Genomic DNA, 16,352 nt, shown 5'->3' with positions numbered 1-16,352 from the left:
GACCGATTTGGAGAAGGCCTTGACTAGGTTTGTGCAATCATCAGATATAAGGTTTCAATCAGTCGAGGCTACACATCGCAACCACACTGCCTCTTTGTACAATCTTGAAAATCAAGTGGGCAGATTGCGAAGTCTTTATCGGAAAGGCCACAAGGGAGCTTGTCGAGTAATACCGAGACCAATCCTAGAGAGCATGTGAAGGCGATCACTTTGAGAAGTGGTCGTGAGGTTAAAGGTAGGCTTCCGAGTGAGAGGCGCAATGAACTCACATTCGAGGTTATAGAGGTTGAGGGGGAGCAAACAAAGAGAAGGAGGTGGAACCCCCACCTTTCAAGCCAAGAATCCCTTATCCCTCTAGATTGAAGAATGACCAAGGGGATGAACAGTACAAGAAGTTCCTGAGTTTGTTCAAGCAACTCCACATCAATATTCCTTTTGTTGAGGCATTGGCCCAACTGCCTAAGTATGCAAAATTCTTGAAGGACTTGTTAAGTAACAAGAGAAAATTGGAGGAAAGTGCTTCAGTGATCTTAGATGCATCTTGCTCGGCGGTGTTGTAAAAGAACATGCCGAACAAGAAGAAAGACCCAGGAAGCTTCATCATTCCGTGTAATATTGGCAATTTGGGTAAAGAAATGGCATTGGCAGACTTAGGGGCCAGTATCAACGTCATGCCATACACCTTCTTTCAAAAGCTAGGCTTGGGCGAGCCTAGACCCACTCGGATGACTTTGTAATTGGTGGATCGAACGGTGAGACATCCGAAGGGTATCATCAAAGATGTTCTTGTCAAGGTGGACAAGTATATTTTTCCTGTAGATTTAATTGTACTAGACATTAATGAGGATGCGAATGTACCTTTGATACTTGGGAGACCGTTCTTGCGGACTTCAATGATGCTTTGTATTTTCTAGACACAACTGATGAGATTGTTGATAAATACATATAGGAAATGTTCAATCCGGACCCGTACGAGGGTTTGTTTGACCAAGAGGTTGAAAATGAAGAAGTTATGATGCTTGGTTCGACTAAAGAAGTACCATCTCGTACGGGGATCCTAAAGAAGGTGCTCCAGAAGATGAAGAGGGCTAGGAGACACCACCGAAAACACTCCAAAGCTATTGGAGACACGCGTGAACCAAACAAATTGGATGCACCATTGCCAGGTGGTCCCAAGCCCGATAATTCACTCTCTACTTCAAGAGACTTTGTTCATCATACTTTCAAGCCATGGGTAAGAGGACAACCTTCATCTATGAACCCCGTGAGTTAAGACATGGTACGTCAAGCTTAGTGACCTTAAACAAGCACTTCTTGGGAGGAAACCCAAGTGTTTAATGTATTTCTAGTTTTTAGTTAGTATTTTCATGAATAAGGCTTTAAGTGTTGGTGTCCTGATTCTTATATGCTTTTACTGTGATTTTCTTGTGGACATTATAGTGTTATCATGTGCCTAATCGTGTGTGGCGAAGAATCTTGGTTGTTTGAGCCTGTTTTTTCATGTTTTTTTTTGGTTAAAATTGCATTATTAGGCAGCCTCTGAGTGTATATCTGTGTTTAGGAATTTTCTGCAGAGCATGCAAAGTTCTCTAAGTGTCCAGAGAAAACATACACCGGTGTAGAATTTCCTCACGGCCGTGTGTTTTCGTTCAGAGCTTATCCAGATATGGCACAGGGGCGTGGACTCGCTCCTGTGAGCGACCTTGTGATTTCCGCACGCCCGTGGGTAATTTCCACATGGGTCGTACATTTTCCTACAGAGACTTAGCAAATTATTCAGAGAGCACACAGGGGCATGGCCTCGCCCCCTTGTGGGTGAACATGTGACAAACGCACTGGCATGGGTATTTTCCGCATGCTCGTGTGGATCTCTGTAGAAGAGCTCTCTCCATCCCGAGAAGACACAGGGGCGTGCGTTCACCCCTATGAGCTGGGTCTATGAATGGCCACGCACGTGCGTAATTTTTGCACGGGCGTGCGAAACACTTAGATGATTCTCTCGGTTGGACAGAGAAGCCACAGGGGCGTGCGGCTGCCCTTGTGGGTCAGGCGCACGGGTGTCTGTATTTTTCCGCACGCCCGTGCAGTTGCATTCAGAGACAATGAGTATTTTTCCCGAGAGTGCACACGTGCGTGCATCTACCCCTGTGAAGCTCTCCTGTGGAGGTGCACGGGCATAGGTAATTTCTACATGCCCGTTTGGTTGCGCAGAATTTCAAGAGACGCGAGTTTTTCTTTAAAATCTTCTTAACTTCTCTTCTTCTTCACTTCCAATCACTCGAAGATCAACCTTGATCAGTCTCCTAGCCCACGTATCGCTGTTTTAGAGGGTTTTCCAGTCAATTTCCACACCGAATTTGAAGTTTTCATACCTATTTCATTGGTAAACCTTTTTACCCTCTCTTCTTCACCAATTCTTGTTTTTAATAGATCAAAAGTCTTGAGTTGAACCAATTTTTCACTTTATAATGGTTTATGCATGTTTAGAGAGCATTTAACCGTGTCTTTTAAGTTGTATTTTTGTAGAATTGATGATCGCAACCATGTGATTTTCACGCCCCACATATCCACACAGGTGTGGGTAATTTCCACAAGCCCGTGTGGAATTCTACAGTGTGATTTTTTATTTAGCTTCTCTTATCATTTTCTTCATCATTTATCGTAGGTATGACACCACGTTCGAAGAATCAAGAGGGTAAGCGCCCTCGAGAGACTTTACCTGAATTGGCGCATATTGAATTTTTGAACCCGGAACATCAGGCTCGATTCGAGCGGCTATCAAGACTTGGGTTTGGACAATCCCGATTTATGGACCTGAGTGTGCTGAGTAAGGTCCAGCAAGGTAATGAGTTGGCTAGGGAGATTGACGCGCTGATGGACGTGGGAAGTTGGAGGAGACTATTATCGATACGAGAGCTAGTTATTCGTACATTAACACTGGAAGTACTGGAGTCTTTTGAGTTTGGGCAGCCATATGCGAGAGATGTCATACAGTTCAGAGCATTCGGACGTCATTTTACCATGAGTCTCATTGAGTTTTCAGTTCGTATGGGCTTATATGATGAGACATACATAGATACCGAGGAGTATGGACACTTGCCGACAGATTACCCTGGCACTTTGGCCACATAGCAAGCTTACCAAGCCTTGTGCGGATAGCGGCAGTATGAACCAGGAATGTCTAAACCCACATGTTTGTCCTGGCTGAGCTACAGATATTTATTCACTGTCATTAGCAGATCTGTGGATGGTTGAGGCTACCACAAAGGAGTTCTGAGCCGGCAGGGGTTACTTTATTTGTATTCCATGGTCCAGACCGTGCCGATATACCTGGGGCACGTTGTGGCTGACTTTTTGCGACACCAGGGCCAGCATGGGAAAGTGGGAGCATTATTTACTGGTCCCTACATCAATAGACTTATTCGGGGATGGGCCTCGCGGATGCCATTCGGGATGCCGACAAGACAGTTATTCCTTCTCCACTTGGACTCGATACTCTCAGGATGATGGGATTAGTGCACAGACATAGACCTGGAATTTTTATTTTGGCCACATCCACCACTGAGAGCACCGAGGGCGGAGGAGATGCAGCTGGAGATTCTGCACCGATGGCGACCGAGACCTCAAGGCGCCCGAGTACCCTTTCAGGAGCCTATAATCGTATTGAGAGGCTCGAGGGCACTGTGAAATGTATTGTGATCTGAGATCATCGAGATTCTGGATATACAATTAGCACAATATACCGAGATGGTGGCCTATTTTGATGTGTTACATCAACTACTGATTGGCAGACCTCCAGCCCCTCCAGCATCACCATCACCACCTCCACCGGCACCCTTTGATCTAGCTCCAGCATCAACAACGGAGCAAAGACCTGACGACACTGACACTTGATTTCACTTTTCATTTTTTTACTTTTTACATTTAATTTTGGACTTGTATACTCAGAAAGGACTTTCCTTCTGAGTTTATTTTCATTTTGTTGTCTCGAGTTGTATTCATTACCTTATATTTATATATACTCGAGCTATTTTGTTTTTATTGAGCTTCACTGAACTCCCTCATGTAAGCGTGCAAATGGTCTTGTCATCATGGGAATCAAGACTTTGTCATGGGCACGGCCAATGGTTCTTCGGTACTTGGCCGTGTATGCTTCACAACCTGTTGGAACATCACTCCCAAGGATTTAGCTCCATCAAATGCAACACTAGGAGTCAGGGGAGTAATGTATTGATTGCTTCTCCCACATTTTATTTTGATTATATACATTATGAGTGAGCTTGTATGTGTACATTGGGGACAATGTACAACCTAAGTGCGGGAGGGGAGTTTCATAGTGCACACATCTCTTTTATATTAATTTTGATTGATATACATGCTCACATAGCCAATGGCGGTTCACCTTAGTTGCAAAGATTGTATTCTTGTGTTTAGGAGAATTTTTAACATTGAATGTCTTCATGCTCTAGTTTTTGCTTGAATTTATAGGAATTTTTGCCCGATTGACACTTGTTGCACTCACTCTTTAAACTCTTTTGGAAACTCATATTCAATGTTAAAGGGACTAGTTTCTATTGTTCCTTTTGTTTTTTTAAAAAAAAAGAAAGAACAAAAATAGTTTTATTGTTTAGTTGTGCTTGTTGTGTGGAAAGAGCTACCACCTGTGAAGTATGAAGCTACTCTCATAAGTTGGATACTAGTTATGCCCTAATGAGAGAAAGAGCTATCTCATAGGATGAGTGAAAGCTACCACTTTGGTAAAAAGAGCTACCACCTCGAAAGTCTGAAAGCCACCTTAGCGGCCACTTTGTTACTGTTTGTAGATAAATAAGTCCCTTGTACTTAGACCTTTTGAGGCGTATACTTTGGGTTGTTTTGAGTGAGTTCACACACTTACACGATTTTGGGTTTGTTGTCCTGTTTTATTCAAGTTTTTAGCTAGAGCATTGATTTTTCGTATTTAGTGTTAAAATCTCCGTTACTTGTAGAATGTTCTCTTTGTATGCTTTGGTGAACCTAAGGCTAAGCACTTCTAATATTTCCTTCATCTATACTTTAATGTTTTAATTTTTGCTTGAGAACAAGTAAAAGCTTAAGTGTGGCGGAGTTTGATGAGTGTTTGTGTGATAAGAATACGAAGTGTTCTTTCCTTTTGATGAGCATTACATTTCTCGGGTTTTAACGCTAATATATGTGTATTTATGTTACTTTTATGCATATAGGGTTGTGAAGCCGAAGGTTAGAGAAAGAAGCCAATGCAGATCGTAAATGCACCATATGGAGGAAATCTTGAGAAGGTTCAAACGCAAAGACATAAGTCGGGTTTGAAATGTGGGAATGTGTGCCAACCTCCTTGTATTCAAGTTAGCACAACGATTTGGAGTGCCATAAGGATAGCCACATTCAAGCATTCCGGCTTGTGCATGTATAGCAAGATCTCCACCAACATGTCTGTTATTGAAGAAGCAAAGCGATCTGCGACGTAAACATGTTCCCATATACGTTACCTCGATGAAAGCATGGATTCAGGAGTATTTCGAGCCATACTGAAGCAGGGCACTGCAGCAAATACTATAGCAAAATACTATAGCAGGTACTGTTCACAGCCGGCCGAAGAAGGATGAAAATAGAGAATTCACACGGGCGTACGTTAATTCAACACCCCCATGTGAAAAATCCACAAGGGCGCCCACATGGGCGTGTGGATTCCCGATTCCAGCCCTATTTAAGGCCGATTTCAACCCCGATTTCAGGATTCTTTTCTCCATCTTTTCCCCAACTTGAGAGAGGGTGGCGGCTAGGGTTTAGAGAGGTTCTACGGCTCCATTTATCACGCTCCATTTGGAAGAAGGTTAGTGAGAGAGCTTTCATTGGCACCGATCCGGCGAGGTGTATCCTAGGCCGGACAAAAGGGACCCTTGGACGAGTAGAGGACTCTCCACAAGACCATCACCACAACTATCAAGGGGGTTTTCTATGGATTCTTTGCTTTTACATTTGATTTCATTGATTGTAGTTAGCTCCATGGAGAGCTAAACCCCCTAGTGGGTACTTGGGTATTTGTAAACCCTAGGATGTATTCATTTCATTGAACCTCTTTATTATGCTTTCAATTAATTGATGTTTTATTTGAGTTCCAATCTTGAATGCTTGATTGTATAAATACTCCTTTAGAGTGACACTAGGGTTGAGAGTTCTTGTTGGTAACCCTTCTGAGTGAGTGACACACCACAAGAGTTAGACAAAGATAGATTGGAGATAGTTGAGAGGGTGAGTCGCGAGGTAGCGGAGCGTCCCCTTTCCCCTCTGGTGTGATTTATTCTACCTCCATTTCATCAAGTTCTTTGCAGTCATAGAAGAGTGAATGGGCTAAAGGATGACCTTCCGCTAGGGCTTAGTTGCGGGTGCAACGGAGTGAAGCGTTGAAGTGATTTTAGCACCTAGGGCATAATTGTGGCTAGGGACCTTCCACCTGGACCAAAGGGTTCGGTCTACATCTAGGAAAAGGATTTATCACTTGGAATCCCTAGAACTCATTGCAATTCTATACGAGTACGAGGTTGAGAGTTATTCAATTTCTCCTCCGAGACATGTATAGAGTTAGGCATGGTTGACCTTAGATTTAGGACCATGTATTTAAGGATCTCCACGACTCATTATTGCATCAGTTAGGAAGCATAATAGAGGGTTCTTGCACTAGAAATGATTATCCTAGGCAGAACAATATCCGGGTACCCCATTTATATTTGATTACCTTACCTTCTCCTTTACTTGTGCTCTCATTCTTGTTCTTTTACTTTTGTTATTTCACATCTTGTCACACATATCACTATTTATCTTTCACTTAGTTAAGAAACAATTAAGTGTTTTTATTCCATACTCCCTGTGGATACGATACCCCACTCGTCTGGGATTTTATTACTTTCGACAAACCTGTGCACTTATGACAAGATCCCCTTGCGTATATCCCGCAAGTGCACTGGTTTGTCAAAGTAATAATCCCGGGTGAGCGGGTATTGAATCCATAGGGAGTAGGGGATAAAAATACTTAATTCGATTCTTAGCTATGTAAAAGATCAATGATGATAAGTGTGATAATGATTCAATTCTCAACAGTAAAAGCAACAAGTAAGAGAGCAAAAGTAAAGAAGGGGGTAAGGCAATCGATAAAGATAGGGGTACCCGGATAATGCTCCACCTAGGATAATTGTTTCAAGTGCAAGAACCCTCTATTATGCTTCCTAATCAATACGATGGTGAGTCATGGAAATCTTTAATTACATAGTCCCAAATCTAAGGTTAACTATGCCTAACTCTATACATGTCCCGGAGGAGAAATCGAACAATCTCAACACCTCGCGACTCGCATAGAGTTGCAATGAGCTCTAGGGATTCCAAGTGATAAATCTCTTCCTAATTATAGACCTAACCCTTTGGTCCGGTGCAAGGTCCCCTAACCACAATTAAGCCCTAGATACTAAGATCACCTCAACGCTTCACCCGATGCACGCGCAACTAAGCCCCCAGCCGAAGTTCATCCCTTAGACCATTCACTCTATTATGGCCGCAAAGAACCTCGAGGAACGGAGGTAGAATCTATCACACCGGAGGGGAAAGGGGACGCCTTGTACCTCTCGACTCACCCTCTCAACCCTCTCCAACCTAGCTTTTTGTCTAACGCCTGTGGTGTGTCACTCACTCACAAGGTTACCAACAAGAACTCTCAACCCTAGTGTCACTCTAGGGGAATGTTCATACAATCAAGCATTCAAGGTTGGAACTCACAATAGACATCAATTTATTGAAAGCATAATAAAGAGGTTCAAAGAAACAAATACATCCTAGGGTTCACAATACCCGAGTACCCACTAGGGGTTTAGCTCTCCATGGAGCTAAGTACAATCAAAGAAATAGAATGTAAAAGCAATGAATCCATAAAGAAACCCCCTCAATAGTCATGTCGATGGTCTTGTGGAAAGTCCTCTACCAGAAATACTCCCGAATCCACTTTTCATCGAGGTAACATAAACGGGCACACGTTTATGCCGTGGATCGCTTTGCTTCTTCAATGACGGATAAGTTGATGGAGATCTTGTTCTATGTGCATAACTCGGAATGCTTGAGTGTGACTGCCCTTGTGCCCCTCCAAATGGTTGTGTAAACTCAAATACGGGGAGGTTGGCACACACTCTAGCATCTCGCACCCGACTTATATCTTCGCGTTTTAACTTTAGCAAGATTTCCTCCAAAATCGGTGCATTGTGATCCACATTGGCTTCTTTCCTTCATAATTGATTTCACAACCCTACCTGCACGAAAGTAACATAAAAACACACATATTAGTGTAAAACCCCGAGGAAAGTAATGCTCAACATAAGGAAATAATGCTTCGCATTCATATCGCACAAGCACTTATCAACTTGCAGGACATACGCAAGGGGCGTTGTCATATGTACCCACCGTATATGCCCTGACATATATAAGAAGATATAAGATATTATCATGGAAGGTTGAAATCTCTGTGTTGGTCATTGTAACAGTGATTGTTTTGAGGTGATTGACCAAAGCAGCAACTCTAGAAACCTATCACCAAGAATATGCTCATGTCATAGATGGAAAGTATATGGCATCCTATGCAAGCACGCTTATGTAGCTCTAATGCAGATAGATACAAGAATCCATCATTTTGTTAGTGAGTACTTCACTGTCCAGACATATAATCTCACATACCAGGAAGCTATTTTCCACATCACCATTTTTGGTAAGCTAGCAGATAACAATCACAAACTACTTTTACATCTACCTATCATGAAAAGGAAACTTGGATAACCTAGACGAAAGAGGATCAAGTCGTAAGCATCTGCTATCCGCAAGTTGCGCTGTAGCCGCTACCACAAGGCTGGTACAATAGTAGATCGTGAAACACACATGTTACTGACTACCATTAATGAACAGTAATGTTAATTGCTTACATTCCTCTTACATGTATTGTACTTATTGTGTATAATATCTTTAAGTAGAAACATTTAAGGATATATTAAATATTTTAAACAACAACATAAAAAAAAGCAAGAATAAATACTTAAATGTAAACATAAATATATAGCTAGTAATATGTCTAGCTAAGTGAGAAAGTACTTTGATAACTGGTAACATACCCAACCAAACATGAGTTTAAGTTTTTGTTCAATCAACCACTCTAAGGTTTTGCATTTGATTCATTCTTGGAACTCTCCACTTTGTCACCACCATGGGCAATATCTTCCATGAGTATGCGCGCAATGTACTTTAACCTTAGGTAGGGGACATCATTCTGAGGCAACCTAAGTTTCTCACCTTGGAGTATCTATTCAATAAAATTCATGACATAGATAGGACAGTCGACACTCCCTTCCTTTTGTCTTGGGCAGTCTCGATCATGCATCAAGACGTATGCCATAGTTATCATCTCACTAATCTTAATCTCGGCAACCTTATCAAATAATTCTCACTATCAAGAAACAATCTTTAGTAGGAGGATTAGCATAAGAAAAATCTAAAATAGTGCCTTTGTAATTGATATTACCATGAGGCCAGCATCTTCATTGTATTATAGACTATGGCATGATGAATAATGCCGATATTCTTGTTTATCATTATCGAGAACATCAAGATGGAAATGGCCATTAAGAATGATTAGCAATAAGGCAACGTTAAAATCATGTAGTTTTCATGCACCTTCTTCTATCATTATCAGAGATAACTCTGTAGTGTGGTCCTGCTTGGATAAAAGCAGTGCTAATGGGCATGTTATGGTTGCACTATTCTTGTATGGGTAGGGTTCTTTTTTGCATGATTCCTTTATAATCTACACGAACACATCCATCACATCATCCATGACCATTTCCTTACCTTCTAGAAGCATGAACAGATGGAGTCATGTGGTGTAAGCCCACTCATTCTTCCAAACGACAGTTCTAGAGAGGGATTAATGTGGTGTAAGCCCACTTATTCTTCCAAAATGACAGTAGATTTGGAAGCAAAAAATTTCAAAAATAAGAAATCAAATATTATACCCCATAACAGAAATTTGTAAGTGATAACACAGTTTTAAGCGGAAACAATCATTATTAAGTGAAAAGACATATAACCAAGTAATAATATCATCTATTAAGTGTTATCAAGAATACATACATAGCTACCAAAAAGATCAAAACAAAACACTTACTTGTTCATCTAGAAGTTAAGGTATCTACTTATTTTTGCCTATGTGAAGTAGTCTAGACATGTGTAACCAATGTATGGTTTCTTCTTTGGCAGAAATTCCTTTTGCTCATCCACAGCTTGTTGGTTTACAATGACAAAAAGCATCAATATCAATTGTTGGTCTTTCTTTTGGCGATGTTTCCTTTCTCAATAGCATCAGCTGGTTATGATGTATTAGTCCAATGTGTTTCATTGGTAGATATTTGTGCTTCCACACCAAGCAATTCTAGATCATGTCCCACATATTCTTCTTTACAGGATGGAGCAGACGATTCAACTCCAATAGCAGTTATGTCTTTGGGGGTTTCATTAGCATTTTCATTTCTTTGAGGAAGGTCACTGATGAGATCCACAAGTGCGTGGATCATAAAGTAATACCTCTCATGTAAGCATGAGAGGGTCGTATTCCCTGGGGTCCCAAGAGCTGCTATTACTTCTCCTAGATGGCACTATCTAGTCTAACAAATGTAGGTTTAAAACAAAATAAAAAAACTAACAAGAGTGATAACTATAGTCAATTTGGAGTAAGCCACATCATGTAAACACATTAAGGAAGCAAATAACAATAAAAGAGTAAGGCCCTCGGGTGATGATCCCCTCAGGACTACTAAAGCTAGAAGGATGCTAGAATTACAAAGGAAATTATAGTTTTGGGTTAATAGACATCCAAAAGTAGGTTACCCTGATGGTCACAGCAATAACCCTTAATCCAATACAAGTATTGGCTCGGAATCTCTTCTGAATAAATCCTCTTACGATTGCACTACACCTAGGAAATTCTCTAAGTAGGGCCGATACTCAATACCTAGGTCTAATCCTAATGGTTAGAGGGGTATGAAATACCATATGGTCCCGGCATATACATACAAGAATCTCCATCAAGGTATGTGTGTCTAGTACAAGAACAATGGTTACGCAACCAAGTACAACCTAGAAATCAAACTACAAAGTCTCATGCAATTCGTTACATCAAAGAACACAAAGCTTAAACCACAAACCAAACCAATGTAATAAATGTAAATCACAACATCCATACAAGAAAGTTCATAGGAAACCTAAGCAAAATCATAGAATAATTCCCTTAGACTCATCAACTAGAAGGTGGTGATGGGAATCCGGTGGACTTGCACCAACAAACTACTAAATGATCTCTTTGATAGCAACCTTCCTCTCCCCTTTGATCTTGCTTTTCACATCTGCCTTCTCTAGCCCCTTGAAGCCCTAGGTGATGATGGTGGAGAAAGAGTGGCCAAAGACCTCATTCTTTATGCCCAGGTTCCCCTTTTTTAATGTTATCCACCAGAGCCTTACGGGCTTCATGCGGGCGCATGGAGCTCTTGAGGTTTACAACTGATTCTGCGTGAAAATTGATTCGGGGTTACTACAGTACTTTGCTATAGTAACCATTTGTGGTACTTTTTACTACAGTGTTTTGCTGTGATGATCTATCTACGGTAATTGGTATAGAAATCTCTAGTGAGACTTACAAGCTTCACACGATCGCATCGAGACCCATGAGGTTTATAGCCAAATCTTGTAGCACAATGATTCCTCTGCTATAGTGCCCACTATAATACTAGAACCCTAAAACATAGTTTTTGATGCCAATTTCTTCCCAAATGCATTGTAGAGCTCGCCTTGCCTTCTTTTAGGACTATAACACAAATAAAACTAATTTAAACACAAAAAGGGCATCGATTTATCAAAAATATATATGAATAGTACAATAATTATAAGTATAAAATACATACATTTAGACACTTATCAATTACCATCGGTTCAGTTGTTTCATTAGCAATAGCTGGTTCTATAGTAGACAATGGAAATGGTTCAACACTGGATAGAGTTAGTTCAGCCACCGTTGTTGGTTCTTTAGATAGGGGAGGTGGATGCTTCTGATTGTTCTCCAGTTGGTTGAAAATTTGTTCTCTATTCTTGCAATTCATGTATATTTACTCTTGGGATGGTTCATCTCTAGAAGATGGTACTTCTAGTTCAACCCGTTTAGATGACTCATCTTTTGATGTGGCTATCTATATTGTTGGAGGGACCGTAGCTACACCACTTATGTATTGCTCAGTACTATTTCCCACTGTCACCGTCGAGATAGGTATTTCATTCTTTATTGTAGTGAGAAATTTTATGATGTTGTCAACATCAACTACATCAGCATCCTTGACAGGAGATCCAGCTAGTAGAGATGATTCCACTTCTATCATCACCCATTTACGTACAATATTCTATGGTGGTGCCTTTATTCAAGCATCTATGCCAGACGCTGCCCGATAGACCATCATCCACGTGCTGGTGGTACTTCGCCCGTGGAGAAGGAGCTGGCATTGACTTTCACTTTGTCACAAGCCCCTTGAGTCACCGGTGTTTTGTTTCTTTTGACACCACCGTTATGTCGGTGGCATCCAGGGCAATAACGGTGACATCTAGGGAGGGTTCCTCAATTGTTGGTGATGTATTATCCCTTTTTGTCTGGCCCTCTACTACGTCAATGCAGGCAACAAGACGGAGAAACTCTCTGGTCAATATATTGCATACCCGTAACAAACACATGGTCACATCATCATTTGTGGTTCTCTAAGGGGGACATGGATGGCATCAAGAAGTACGTAAAAAAGGAAGGCTACTAGATGGAGAGCTACATTCACCCAGTCTTAAAGAGGTCGGTCTTTCATCCTTAGCACAAGATGGTGGGGCAGGAGCAATATGATCTTTGTGGTGAGCAGCCCTAACAAAATCTTCTTCTTCTTTTTTATCAGGGAGAAGCTCAAAAAACTGATACATGGAAATAAATTGGTATGAGTGAAACCCAACACAAATAAACGAAAACCTTATAAAAGACATGTTAACTTATATGGCCAAAAGGAAATAGGTTATCTTAATTTGAATAGGTTAACTTAAACAAAAATAGGTTAACTTAAACAGAAACAAGTTAACTTAAATGTAAAACTAAAACGAGTAAGAGTAAAACTATGACACAATTTCTCAATGACTTATTACCTCCTTACCTTCAATTGATGACAACATGGGTCCTAAGAATACCTGCTTAGGGAAGCTGTTTGAACCTTAACATAGTATTCTTGTGATCTTACCAAAATACAACTTTTTCCTTGTGGCAGTGAGCTCATAGAACCATATATTTAATGCAACTGTGCAGCCTTTCAGGTAGCTTGTGTTGGTCTTCTTCCAAGCACATCTTGCTTAAACTTGAGCTACCATTTGTGGAACATCCTCCACAAGCCACTTGTGCATCGCTTTGTGCCCATGCGTAGCGCGCCAATGCTAGTAGGTCATCCAAATAATCAACAAGTCATTTCGGGACCGAGCATGATATGTTTGGGAAAAGGATAGTACCTATGAGTTAAATCATTAGGAGATTTACAAAATTTTCTTCTTTATCCCTCTTCTGAACAATTTGGAGAAGTATTTCTTTTGATAGAGTCTCCATATCATTCGTAGGTTTTTGAAAATATTCTTCTTCAAACGTGGATTGTGTTTTCTTCTTCTGAAAGAAAGCCGCATCTCCATCAAATCTCAACCCAAGAATGATGGCCACATCCTCCTTCCTAAAACTTAGTAGGCTTTCTCTTATCCTAAATTTTTGGGTGCGCTAGTTATATTATTGTAATAGGGTGTCAAGCAATCTCCTCTCTTGTAATACTAGTTTAATCCTGTAAGTGCTACAAATGGTGTTCTTCTAATGATTTCCCAGCGCCTCTTTCTTGTTCTTGGTTGGCTCTCTCTATTGTTGTTTGTAGATCGTGCGTCCTACGCATTACTCATGTAAGCCTTCAAGTCGGCCATAGTTTCCACTATTGGTACTAAGTAGTACCTTCGTTGACAAGGTTGACAGCCATAAGAAAATGACTATGAAAAGAACAAGATATTACTCATAATTCAGCCCTTTTAAATTTGTAGTATTATTAAATTGAAATGCCATTGATAAGTGCTTGAGTAGAAATATTTTTATATATGTTTTACATGCATTGAGCATCTTTTTTACCATGGTTTATGTCTCATATTGTGTATTTGGTGTTATTTTGTGCAATTAGGTTGTGAATGAATTGAAGAATCAAAAGGAAGCAAAGATAGGCTATAAAGACACAATGTTGGGAGTTCTTGTTCAATTCAAAGACCAAGACATAAGAGGAGTTCATGAATGAGGAGATGTGTGCCAACTTCCAAGGAGATTCAAGCCAATTTACTAGTTGGAAGGGCACAAAATTACTATTCACACACCCACGTGGAAATTCCACACGACCGCGTAAAATTCTTGCAGCCCATGCGGGTGCGTGAAAATCCACATTGGTGCGTGGGGGCATGTGACAGACGTGGTTTAGGCTTATAAATAGCCATTTTGGCCTATTCTTTGACATCTTTTGTGCGGCTCTTGAGGGAGTGAAACGGCTAAGGTTTGGAGAGAAGGTCTTTCCCAATTTGGAGGGTGTTCTTTACCAACTTTGATAGTTTCCTTCGCCGTCATAGCACTTGGGAAGCCACCGGCTACCTAGCTTCGGAGTGGAATCCTTCAAGATGTTGAACTACCCAACAAGGCCAATCATCATGAATTCAAGGAGGGTTTTCTCTATGGTTTACATTGCTATTCATTGTATTTATCTTTGTTTTGTATCTTGCTCCATGGAGGGCTAAACCCTCATAGGAATTTGGGCAAGTGAACCCTAGGATCTTGTCTTTTCTATTGATTTGCTTTATGGTTCTAATTAATTCGAGTTGATTTGAGTTAATCTTGTGTTCCCATTGCTTGCATATTTTATTGATCCTTGTGGTTGATTCTCTATGCATGATTTGTTACTTTAATGAGAGAGGTCTCCATTAGAGTTAGAACTCTAAGGTTAAAGAGGGTTGAGAGGGTGAATCATGAGATAGTGAAGTGTCTCCTTTCCCCTCCGATGAGTATTTCCTATCTCTATATTCCCTAGACTCTATGTAACCATATTTGGTATGAGGTGTGAGGTGTGAGGTGTGAGATTGAGATATTTTCTTCTCTAGGATCATGTAGAGGGTTAGGGATCCTTCGCCGGGAAATAGGGTTGGATCTATCTTTAGGAATCAGTTTCACTCTTAGGTATCCCTAGAGCTAATTGCAGTCATATGGGGTGTGAGGTGTTTAGATTGAGCAATTTCTCCACTTGGACCTTGTAGGAGACTAGTGTTGATTGCTTGGAGACAAGGACCGTTGTTCTTGGATTACCTCGACTCATTAGACTCGATTTAGAAGCATTTAGCAAGTTTTGAACTTCATGTTAGATCCTAGGGGGAGCATTGCCTAGGTACCTCATCTTTATTGATTGGGATCTCCCGTCCATTTTACCCTTGCATATTCATCTCAGGTATTCATTTCTTCGCACATTAGATCACCACACCATCCCATTTATCATTAGGCTAGATAGAGGAGAAACAGCTAGTACTAGTAGCCCTGTTCCCTGTGGATTTGACTACCCAACTCACCGGGTATTTATTACTTCAACACTAGTGCACTTGCGGTTTACACGCAATTCAGACGCATGTCAAGTTTTTGCTATTAAACAAAAACAATTTTAACTAACTGAAGCATATCCTTTCTGGTGAGGAAAGTCTTTAATTGAGACAAATCTAGCAAATCAAATACATATAGCAGACCCATATACTACAACCAATTTGAAATTAAATGGGAAGACAACGGCATTATGCCCATTAGACAACAATCATGGAACACACACATGTAAAATTGCACAACAAAAGACATGGCCAAAAAAAAAAGATTTCCTTGAACACAACATTCTCTTTCTTCATACAGGACATACACATGAAACAAAAAACTAAAGCCTAGGAATGTTAAACTACTAAACCAACCCAAAATCACACCATAAACCGAAACATTTTCTTCCTTTCACTTGCCAAAGTGGTTACACAATGGGGCATGATAGTCATTTCTCACCATGTGGTTCTCCACAACTTCGAAGGCAAGGGCATTATCACAAAAGGAGGGGTTTTTTTGGATACCAAAAATAGGGGGCCAAGTGCGCATTAATGAACCTTGCATGGGTTTTTAGCAATTACCAGAATTTATAAATACAACATTATAATTTCAACAT

The sequence above is a fragment of the Dioscorea cayenensis genome, chromosome 16 (assembly GCF_009730915.1).
Source record: "Dioscorea cayenensis subsp. rotundata cultivar TDr96_F1 chromosome 16, TDr96_F1_v2_PseudoChromosome.rev07_lg8_w22 25.fasta, whole genome shotgun sequence".
NCBI lineage: Eukaryota > Viridiplantae > Streptophyta > Magnoliopsida > Dioscoreales > Dioscoreaceae > Dioscorea > Dioscorea cayenensis.
Note: the sequence above shows the minus strand (reverse complement) of the source record.